Here is an 11,569-nt window from a genome sequence, read left to right as displayed (position 1 = left end):
CATACTTTTCATGATATCTGCCTCCACAGATAGGTAAAAAAAAAAAAAAAATCCTCCCCAAATCAGCATGAGGCCCGTGGGACATAGGTTGGACATCCCTGAAACTGTTACTGGCTTCTTACCTCCCTCTCGAATCACACACACACAGAAAAGAAAAGAAAAAATCCTCACAAATCAGCATGAGGCCCGTGGGCCACAGGTTGGACATCCCTGAAACTGTTACTGGCTTCTTACCTCCCTCTCGAATCACACACACACAGAAAAGAAAAGAAAAGAATCAGAGGAACCTGGTCCTGAGGCTGCCTCCCAGCACCGCTTTGTCTTTGGTCAGGTAAACTAACATTTGGGGGTTTTCTGACCAGTGAGAAGTTAGTCAGGCCCTGTGGGAGACTTTCTTTTTCTGGTGGGTAACTAATTCTGGGTGGCTTTGAGAATAATTGGCTTCTGAGGAACAGTGGGGAAATTCCCATGTGCTCCTCTGGCTCCTCGTGGGCTGAGCTAGGATCAGGTCATTTCTTCCTGTTGTGGAGTCTGTGGGCTTAGTGAATGGCCACAGGAGTCTGGGGGAGCAGTTCTTTGGAAGGGTGGTCTAAGCTCAATAATTGGAAGCAACACAGCAGAACACAGTGACCACAAGCCCACTGCTCCAGCGAAGGAAGTGGTGGAAATCCTGGGGTTTGAGTCATATTCAGTGAGCCTGGGGGCTGAGACACCAAGGGCTTGCCACGATGTGAACAGAAGGGCAATCTTGCAAGGCTCAAATTTCTATGACTCATCTGAGAGTGGATGAGTTTCTCCCAGATGAAAGGCAACATGGAGGCCTTCTGTGTGGCGTGTGGATGATGTAGTTGTCAGCAGCAGCCAGTTTCTGTGTTTCCCTGGCAGCCTAAGACAGTCTAGGCTTTTCCAGGGGAGAGGGCAATCATGGCCAGATACCAAATTCCTATCTCCCCTGCTTTTCATTCCCAGTGGTATTGCCCAAAACCTCACAGTCCAATCACGAGTTCCTAATCTTTGTTGCTTACCTTGCATTTCACCCTTACTCTCCACTCTCGTTGCCACTGTCCAGTTTAGGTCCTGTGCCACGCTGTCAACCTTGCCCACCAACCTCCCTCTATTATATCCTTTCTACCTACGGCCACTGGAATAACTAACCTTGTCATGCCTCTGCTCCAAAACCTCCCCACAACCCACACTACCACCTCCTGTCACCAGGAAAGTTGCTCCAGATACCTCATGCTGACCCTTGCAATCTTTGATTTCCAAAAAGAAAAGTTCGACTTTTATGTCCTTTCTCTGTTAACTACTTATAAAATTCTTTTTTCAACCAAGGAAAAAAAAAATCCCACCCCTCTCAGGAAGCCTTCCCAGATCCACAGGTCAGAGGAAGTCTTTTTCTCCACCCTACCCTATAGCTCTTACACAGTCCTGACAGACTGCCTGGTAACAGGACTGCTTACAGGGTTATTGCTGGATGTGATCGGCTTCCCCATCCCTAAGATTTGAAATCCCTGAAGGCAGAGTCTCATTTATGACAGGCACCAAATACATATCTGTTCAATGAACAAATAAATGAATTAAGATGACAATATTTTCTTCCGCACTGAAAAATAATCAATGTTAAAATACCTGAAGGCTTCCTATTAAGCAATTCTGGAGGGAAAATGTTTCCCTTTTTATTTTACATAGTTTATTGTCTTCCAGAAATTATTTAATACTTCACTGCAACTATGTATTCAGCATCTTATTATATCCTAACTGTATATTGTTTCCATGGAAATGCCTATGTAAATATGTGACTATTTCATTAGTACCTTTGGCATGTGAATATACAGGGGTATATCTGTGTGTTGCCTTTTCTTCAAAAATAAATAAGGGCAAAGAAAATATCTTAAATTTCTGAAGAACTAATTTGCATAATTAACTTTTCTATCTACCTCTTTGAATTATACAATTTCTGGACTGATGCAGGGAGCCTTCCAAAATTTTTGTCTATTTCGTGAAACTCATCTACAAATCTATGCCACAGATCTATCTAAATCATACTTAAACTTCTCCAGCCATGGGGAGCTCACGACTGACCAAGATCCCCTCGCTGGAAAGATCTTTCTGACAGTGCTTGAGTGTGTTCTTGGCAGCAACCACCACCAGTCTCAGTCCTGCTGGTTGGGTTACCCGACTAGACCCCTACTTCCTTCTTCTCGCATGGTTTCCTTTGTGGCAGAACAACCTGCTTATCAGAGAATTCACCAGAGGCCCTCACCTTAGATCCCCACATCTCGGGCAAGTCATAACACAGTCCTGAGATTATTCTATTGCTAGACACTCCTCTGTCCTGTTGTCAGCTGGCATATTTCCGACACAGAAATTCTCTTCTCTTTCTGGATACTTGCAAACTTTGAAACAAGTTTTGTCACATCATCTGACAGAAGACATGGTGCTTCCTCCAAGGCATGAGAAAAGAGGAGAGGCAAAGCCACTCCTGGTCAGATGGCCCCTGCGCGTCAGCCCATCTCTCTCTACACCACCCTCACCATCGTGACGGCCCCCACCCTGCCGCTGTCTCCTCTTCCTAAGGAAGCTGTGTGGGATGGCATGAAGTCCTGTCTCCCCTCCACATCCCAGGATCATTTTGCTTTTGTTGGTTTGGTTTGGTTGTGTTTCTTGCTCATTGAGGATCATTTGGGTTGGCTAATGGATGTCCACAGAACACAAAAGAAGAAAAGGAAATGCTCCCTTCTGGGAGAGCCATAGAGGATGTGCCTGGAGGTGGGAAAAGCCGGGATTAAAAGCAGGCTGAGTGGATGAGACCTTGGATGAGCTCTCTGGCCATTGTTATTGTTGTTTTGTGTCAAGCGTACTTTTCCATTCTCAATATTGTTCTTACGTAGGCATGGAAAGGGGGGGCTTAGTTTCTCCGTGGGAAATATGTGGAGGAAAAGGACCCTAAAGGACTGTTTCCTCCAGACTCTGGATATGTCAGATTTGGCGTAGAAGGAAAGAACTTCAGGTTACCCTCTGTGCATATCACATTGGGGCCTGATGTTTTTGGATACAGGGCAGTTTGTAAGGACCAGAAGTATCATCCATCAATCAATCAGCAAAAGTAACAGGGAGGGCCTGCTCCAGGGAAAACCACTTTTCTTTTTCATCTCTCAAATGTGGGCCATTGTAAAAGAGGTTATTATAGAAAAAGTAGTGTTTATCTGGCACTGGTGTAGACTAGTATAGACGCTCACATAGGAGTTGGGAGATGGGGCAAGAAATTTTTAAGAAAGAAAGAGAGGGAGAGAGGGGAGGAGGGAGAAAGAGGGAAAGAGAGGGGAGGAAGCGAGAGAGAAAGAGAGGGAGGGGGGAGAGAACGCACGTATCAGAGTTTCATAAAAATTCTACCTTGACCAGCTGCTGACCTTGGAAAAATCACATGACCCCCGTGGTCAGTGGCTCCCAGGGTTTCAGAGTACCGAATGGTGCAGAGTACAGGGGTTAGGTGCCAGTCCTCACCCCACCACATCTTAACTGTGACCTAGAGACCTCACAGGGTTAGCATGAGGACTGAGTCCCATGCCCAGCACACAGCAAGGGCTACACAAGTGTTGGCTATTATGTGTATTCCTTTGTGTAAAATGAGAAGGTTGGGCCAAGGGAAATGGACTTGCAGCTTCTCTGGCAGAATCTGAGGCCAATAATTACAGTAAAGGCAAACAGCAACATGAATATTGTTTTTGCAAAAGCTCCCAAGGAGAATAACCTCTCTCTCTTATTTCCGCTCATCCTCCTTTGTGGAGAGGAAGGAACAGATCTGGGCAACATCTGCGAAGGCCGAGGCCAGACCTGGGCTGTGAAGCCTGAGCCCAGCCCACCCCCAGACTGCAGCTGGTCAAGTGATCGGCAGTATCCCCTGGGCCTGGACGGAAGCATCAGCTGCCTTCTGCTTCTGACAAAAGAGGAATGTTCTGACAGCCAGAATGTCTTCTGGGGAGAGGTTGCCAAGATAATAACTAGAGTTTGGGAAGAAAATCAGGGTGTGGCCCAGCCCCAGCGGCACTTGGGTGTGTCCAACAGTAGATGGCGGCAACATGCTTCAACCAGCAGAGCTGCAGTGAGCTGGGCGGGAGGGGCCGCTGCTCAGCCAGGGACACCCCAGGTGCATCAGGTGGGCTGAAGGCTTCTTTTGGGCTTTCAGGGCAAAGTCATTTGTTCTTTAGAAGTTTGTAGGCATTGAGGTCATTCAGTCCAACCCCCTGCCAGAGGAGAAAATGCACATCCCCAAAGGTAAAGTCACAGGCAAAGGTGAAGCCACCATCTCTCATCGTCCAGGCCTGGCTCTGCTATCCAGCATGGTCTTCTTTCTCCCCTCTTTTGGGTTAAGATTCTAGAACTTCTGTCAGATCTTCTCCCAGAATGTCTCCTCTACCTCTGTTCCTCACACCATCTGAGTTAGAGAGTCAGCACAGTCCCTCAAAACAGTGCCAATGATAAAATCAAAGGCCATCATGTCTTCCTGTCCTATTGCTGAGACGGCCCACCTAGCAGAGCCAAACCATCTGCCAAACCATGTGCCCTCTCTGCAAACTCACAGACAAGCTTCCACTTTTCCATCTGGGGCCCCGCCTCAGCACAGGAGTCCCCTCCCTGCTCAAGCTTAGAAAATGTCCCTCAGCAAAGAGAAGCCCCAGGTCTCAGCTCCAGAGCTCCCTCTCTGACATCAGTGTGAACTCATCAGCTTACCCCAAAAGAATCATTTCGGGGAGAGCAAATTTCTCCAGTTCCCCCTTCTCCAGCCCCCGGGGGAGGGTCTTTGATTATTTGGAAAGGAGAGGTCTAAGGGTCAAAGAGCTCATTTTGCTCTCCGCTCTGATCTGACATGAAAGAAGAGGAACGCGGGGGAACTTGGAGCCTTGTTGGCACAAACATTTCATGGAGGCACAAATGACACTGAGAAGGTAATTGGCCATATCTTTAAAAAAGAAGATGCGGCATAAGCAACAAAAGAGTCTTTCTGGAGGAAAATAACAGAATTTTAACCTAAGGCCTGTCCTGAACTATTCAGGGCGGGCGGCCCCCAACAGAAGGAGTTAGGGGAGGGAACACCCTCACCACTTCTCCTTTGCTCTTCTTTCCACTTAGCTCTCTCCCTTCCTCCCGGCCTTTCCATCTGCCTTCTGCTCCAACACGCAGGCTTGGGGAAACACACATCCAGCTTGCTTTCCCCCCTTCCCCTCCTGTCTTCTCTCGTCTTCCCTTCCCTCCTCTCCAATTGCTCCTCACTGGCTCTCATCCACCTGCGCGGCCACACCCGCGTGCTGCAGGGTCTCCCTCCTTGAGAATAGGGTGGAGTTTCTTTCCCAGGACCAGCTCGGTTTCTCCCTGAGCCTGATTTCAGTGCTGGTGAATGCATCAGATAGCTGCCCCTCCTCGTCTGAGCTGGCACCTTTTACGACTCATTAATCAAGCCTCTTCCTTTCCCTCCCAGTGCTGGGTGAACGCTCATGCTGATCTGACGGTAAGCCCAGCGAACACCAGGCCAGGGAGTCTCTGAGTGGGTAGGACAGAGGAGGCTGCCTAGGTCGCCGAGGTGCCTAGAAGTCAAGAATCCTCTGCAAAATGTTCATTTGAACAACACCCGTTGCCTTGTTTCACTTTCCTGGCAATTTTTATGGATTAAAGCAGCTCTTAGCATGAGCCCAAGAGACTTCCCAAAGGAGGAAGGGTAGGAACTTAGAATTTCAGACCCACATGTGATTTGACAGGATCACCAAGTTCCACCTTCTCAAGCAAGGGGTCAATGCCTTGTGTGTGGTCACATAGCAGAGTCGGGACAAGACCCCTGGCCGTCTGTCCTCCTAGTCAACTGTCTTACATTTACTCCAGGGTTCGTGCCACCGTTTCCACCTCTGCCGAAAGACCTTTCTGTTTTAACTACTCTGTTTGGAGAAAGAATTCATGAAGCAGGCTCAGGATATACAAAAACTGCCACAGCCATGTAAGGCCGGGAGCACCAACAGTGCAGGAGTCCATTTCAGCTCCAGGGAAATGCCATCTGGACAGCAGGGAAGGAATATTGACCCACATGGTTTGTTAGAAAGGAAGTGAGAGAAGCAGCAGTCCCCACACATTTTGTGTTTCTACCTTTATGCTTCAAGTATCAGTGACTCTCCCAGTTAAACAGAGAGGAAATTTCACCTTGTCAGGGCACCAGGGACTAAAGCGTTAAAAAGCCAACTCAGGATGTGTGTGTGTGTGTGTGTGTGTGTGTGTGTGTGTGAGTTGGGGTTGAGGTGTTGGAAATTCAAGTAAAACCCTAACTGGAACCATAGTTGGGCTTCCTTGATTACTGAAGAGCAAATATAGTCCAGAAATCCAGGTTCTTGGGAGAGCTGGGAAGCGCATTACAAAAGGGAGGTTTATGGTCAGAAAGCTCCAGTTCTGCACTGGTGAAGGATTATGAGCTCTCCTCAAGGCTCATTCCCACATTGCCAGCCAGCAATTAGGTAGAGACCTGTTCCTGTAATTACCATGACAGGTGGTGACAGGGTACCAGTGTGGGCTCTGTGTACTATGGACAAGATGCAGCACAGTCCCCAAAAGGCCAAGTTGGAAGCCTGTGCTTCTGGTGCTAGATTGGTTTAGCCCTGACCTGGTAGGTAGCAGTACTGGGTGCAACTTTCTGAGTATGCAGAGCTGAGAGTCCCAAATGCGTCCGCGCTTTGTAGGCGGCTGTGTATATACATGCAGTAAGTTAAGGAAGGAGCCTTATAAAAGTGCTTAGAAAATTAAATACCTCAGAATCAAATCAGGTGGGTATGGTGGACCATGTGCAGATAGTTTCAAAGCTTCAAAAATGCCTGTTCTTTCTGAGCCTTAGGCCAAAATAGAAAAAGAAGAAGAAGGTGGAGGAGAAGGAGGAGGAAGAGGAAGAAGGGGAGGGAAACAAGAAGGAAAGATAACACAACACAGATCCAGCCAACAGGTTGTAGTCATTAGCTATTAAATAAGGGTTAAAAAATATATTAAATATAGGGTAAGTGTTTAGAGGATCAGGAACATTGGGTAGGGCAACAACAGAACAGAACAGATACTTCCTGGGCCGTTTCAGCCCCACAGAACCAAGGAGTTACAATGAAGCTATTTGGGGTCAATTTAAGAAAATCTAATAATTAGAGCAGTCCCACAAAGGGGGATGAGCTCCTCCCCGACACCCTGCCATCTGGAAATTTCAAGATCTGCGGTCGGCCATGATCCGAGGCGGTGTAAAAATGAGATTTCTGCATATAGTAGGGAAATGAATGAGTTGATCTCCAAGATCCTGCCCAAATTTAGAATTCTGTAAACAAAATAAAGGATGGAATGGAACTAACCAGCCTTGCGCCCTTTTCTGTGTTCACGTTCCAGGTATGTGCCCCACCAGGCTCTGCATAAAATCAGTTTTGCCTCATGCCTGGGCCTCTTTCCAGGAAGCCTCAAGGGCGAAACAGAGCTAGGTCTCTGTCTGTGCTTTCTCCAGGGCTCCTGGCAGGTCTGGCACTCCCTGAAATCCCCAGAACAAGCCAAGCAGGCCTGTATTCCCAGGGTGGTCCCCATGAGGCAGAGTCCCAAGGGTGGGGACTGGCCGGGAAGCAGGAAAGGTTCAGAAAGCCACAGTCAGGCCTTTCCGTACTCTGCAGAAGGGGTCTTTCCTTTCCTCAGAGGTCTGCCCGGTAGTCCTGGGACGTAGCCAGTTTCTGAGGATGTCATCTGCTCTGGGTCGGTCCTTGATGGATTTTGGCCAACTCCCAGGACAGATTCATACCCACAAACAATGTAAAATCTGGGGGCCCTTGGCCAGAGCACCAGACAGGATGTCCTTCAGCCCCTCCCTGCCCCCCTCAAAGCCCTCCGCCCTTGCCCCATTCTTCTCAAGGTGGGTGGAATTGGATCTGCCACTGTGGGGGGCGGGGGACGCGGGAGTGTCAGAGCTGAAATCCAGGAAAACTCCCGCCACCCAGGGACTCTCCCACTGCTTCTTAGAAGAAGAGGAGAGTGCAGAAATCAGAACAGGGTTTTTTTAATTCTCCTCAAATTCCAGGAAATAACATACATGGAGCATATTTTCTCATTTATAAAGCTATAGTATAACGTGAAACTCTCCACAGATAATGCCATTCATGGTGGTTTACACCCCCAGAATGGTGGGGATCCTCTGTTTGCTGACTGGTTAGATGCGTCTTGTTAGTTTTAACTGCGCAGAACTAAAACAAAATGTGTATTATGCTCACAGATGCCTTCACTATCACTTTAATAATGCCTTCCCTAATCCACATCCATGTAAACTGGAAATAATAAACATTTGAAGTAAATGTAGGAGTTCCCTTCATCTTGAAAAGTTGCCCTTGTATCTACTTAATCATCCCCCCGGGGGCAGTTTAACAAGGAACATTGCCTGCTCCACACAGGGCTGATTACAGTTAAATAGTGTGTGTGTGTGTGTGTGTGTGTGTGTGTGTCTAATCTTGCAGCATTTCTGAAGGAAAAGCCTAACTTCATCAGACAAGCTGAATCCTGTTATTCTCCTCATCTCGTTTACATGAGGAAAAAATAGACCAGTATCTATGTTGAAATGGGCCACACCTTGGTAGACACTCAACCAAAATGCTAACCTTAAAAAAAAAAAAAAAAAGCAATAGAAAAAGCACACTTCTCTCTTTCTCCAGATTCACTTTATGATTAGCATGACTGTTTGCATTTGTATAACCACATTTTGGCAAAGAACGAAAAGATAAACTTCCCCCAAATAAGCATTGCCTTCTGCCCAGAAAATTCCTCCAGCCACTTTTGAAAATTTTCTTTTATCATTTCTGGTATATATCATTTTTTTTTACTCCACACAGAAATGCTGCTGTTTCTGGGGTGGATGCACAGAGCCATTCAATGATTTTTTGCAGGAAGAGAAGTTCTCCTGCCCCACCCTCCTCTCCAAACCCAGTTTCCCTCCACATCTGGCCAAGAGGGGAAGGAATCTGGAGTCCGCATCAGCTCCTGATTCCACCAAGTAAGCCCCTCCCACGTCTCATTTGAAATACCATTTGCCTCCCTCTTTCCCTCCCTAACCGTTTTCTTTAAAGAAACCAATCCCCCTCTTCCCATCCTGTGAGGAGAAAAAAAAAAAGAAAAGCTCGAATTGAAACAGAAGTAAACCGACAAACCAAAGGGCAGGGAAAAACAGCAAAATAAAGTGAAAACTGGTGATCTATCCACAGCCATGCAAAAAAAAAAAAAAAAAAAAAAGGCCCAGCAAATGAGCAACAAGCTGAGAAACAATTCAACCCCCAAAGGAAGCAAATGGAATCAAAACGGAGAAGCTGGATGCAAACATCTGGCAAGTTCAATCCGTGATTTCAAAGGTATGCAGTGTTTGCTGCGTAAAGAATAACCTGTCTCCGTTGGTCCAAAGTCCCTGCTCCCGCCACATCTTCAGAGTAGAGAACTTAAGTACTTCAAGACAAGAATACACCCCAGCCCCTCTGATTTCTCCTGACTCCCTCCTCAAAATACATTATTCTGAACTTTGTGGACAAAGTTGTCTCAGTATCCACTTTTAGCTCAAAGTTTCAAGGACTTGATTCTTAGAGAATTGTAGAAAAACAGCGAAGAACAGGGGGGAAAGTGCAAAGCTAAGATGAAATCAGAAGGAGAGCTGTGGGAGGAAATTTGCAGAGCTTCCCGGTGGCGCTGGTAGCTATCCTACCTGGAGGGTCCGGGCGACGGAGGCTCCGAGTGGCTGGCGGTGACGGGTGCTGGCAGCAGCCTGGTCCGCTCTCCTGGAGGTTTGCAACCGCTCTGATGGGAGGGACCCGCCTCCTGAGGTTATAAGTTTCCTGGGCTGGTGTGCTAGGGTGTGTGATGGGCGGTTTCTTTTCACTGTTTTAAAGGAGTTTCTATGAATCAGTCTGGCTTTAAAAAAAAAAAAAAAAGATTTGTTGGTAAGCTACGCCCTGCTAAGTTGGCAGTTAGTCAAGAGCGGCTGGGAGTGAGCCATCAATTCAAAGAACCTTGTTGTAGGCTAGCTCTGACTCAGACACACAGACCACAGTGGAAAAAGGAGTGACAGTGCTTCACATGAGTAATAGGAGTCACACAAATAGACGTGTTTACTGAAGCCCATTCCTCCTCACCAGAGAGGAGCCTGGGTTACCATGGACATGAGGCAAAACACGGGGGTTTCAGCAGGGGATGGGAGGAAGAGGGCCTGTGTCCTGCTAATTAAAACCCTAGCTGATCACCCCATCCTTCCTCCCCCCATTAAATGCATCAGCGGGTGCTCACCACCCGAGTGAACAGATTTATTTCTTATACACTTCCCTGTCTGACCCTGGTGCACTATCCCGTGGGTGGCTGTACTATAAGACCTGGAAGCTGAAGGGGACACACCAAGAGCCCTGGGAACCCTGCCTCGGGGTGATGGAGCACTGATGAACAGCAGACCAAACCCTGGGCTTCACTTATGCTCTGCACATGCCCTGAATGCCCAGAAGGCCCCTCCACATTCCAAGAAGAAGTCCTCCAGATAAGAACCTTGCTCTCTGATCTCCATGTAATAATCCCTTGGACCTTGTTCCACAATTGACTTTCAGGAGCTCCACCAGCAGCATAATCATCACAACTCCCTCCCTGAACCACTCCTCTCTCTCAATGCTGGCGGCCGGAAGGGGCCTGAGAAGTCAGTTAACCCCATAGCCTGGGAATTCCACTGGAGAGAGCAAGAGCCCAGATGCCTGAGTTTAAGCCCTGCTCCCCACTTACTTGCTGTGTGACTTTGAGCAAATCACTTACCATTTCTGTCCCTGTTTCTTCAGGCATAAAATGGAGATAGTAGGTACCTTTCTCTTAGAGCTATGGTAAGAAACACATGTATGGAGCTTACAACAATGCATGTAGTAAGCACTGAAGAAAAGTTAGCTGCAATGATTAGTTTACTAAAGAAGAAACGCAGGCCCAGAGAGGTACAGTGACTCATCCAAGGAGACACAGTTAGCAGCTGCATCTGGGGGCTGAATTGTCCAACCCAACCAATTCTGTTGCTGTTAGTTTCTCCTAAATCCCGACCACCTGTTTCAATTCAAAGTGTGATTCTATAGCTATTTATTCACTCATTCTACCACTGTGTGCTGCATATCTACCTTACTGGGCCCTGTTCAGAGTATTCAGTCAGAGAACTGAGCAAGATCCCTGTCTTTGAAACTTGTATTCCCTGAAAGAATACAGAACAGACTGGTCACTAGTAACCAAAATGTTGATAATATTAGGGGGTAAAATTATAGATGAATTTGTCTCTTAGGGTTACCTGAACATATTTTCAAAATCTTCTGCTATTAACCTATATTACTTTCTTCAGGTAGCTGGAATGTGTATATATGGATGGTTTTTAGCCAAAAAAAGTGAGGGGTGGTTTCACTCTGTCACCCAGGCAAGTGCAGTGGCACGATCAGAGCTCACAGCCACTTCAAACTCCTGAGCTCAAGCTATCCTCCTGCCTCAGCCTTCCAAGTAGCAAGGACTACTGGTGTGTGCCACCCTGTCTGGCTAGTTT

General features: G+C 47.2%; 1 protein-coding gene across 1 annotated transcript in view; it reads right to left on the bottom strand.

The window, feature by feature from the left end:
- EMP1 (epithelial membrane protein 1) overlaps positions 1-9,788 on the bottom strand; it is a 17,997-nt gene extending 8,209 nt beyond the window's left edge. The window contains exon 1 of the mRNA XM_003797781.2: positions 9,728-9,788. The gene's annotated coding sequence lies outside the window, so the exon portion shown is untranslated. The remainder of the gene's footprint in view (positions 1-9,727) is intronic.
- Positions 9,789-11,569: the final 1,781 nt, after the last annotated feature.

The sequence above is a fragment of the Otolemur garnettii genome, unplaced genomic scaffold (genome assembly GCF_000181295.1).
Source record: "Otolemur garnettii isolate 467f Iridium unplaced genomic scaffold, OtoGar3 scaffold00124, whole genome shotgun sequence".
Lineage (NCBI taxonomy): Eukaryota > Metazoa > Chordata > Mammalia > Primates > Galagidae > Otolemur > Otolemur garnettii.
This window is presented reverse-complemented; position numbering and strand designations above follow the sequence as displayed.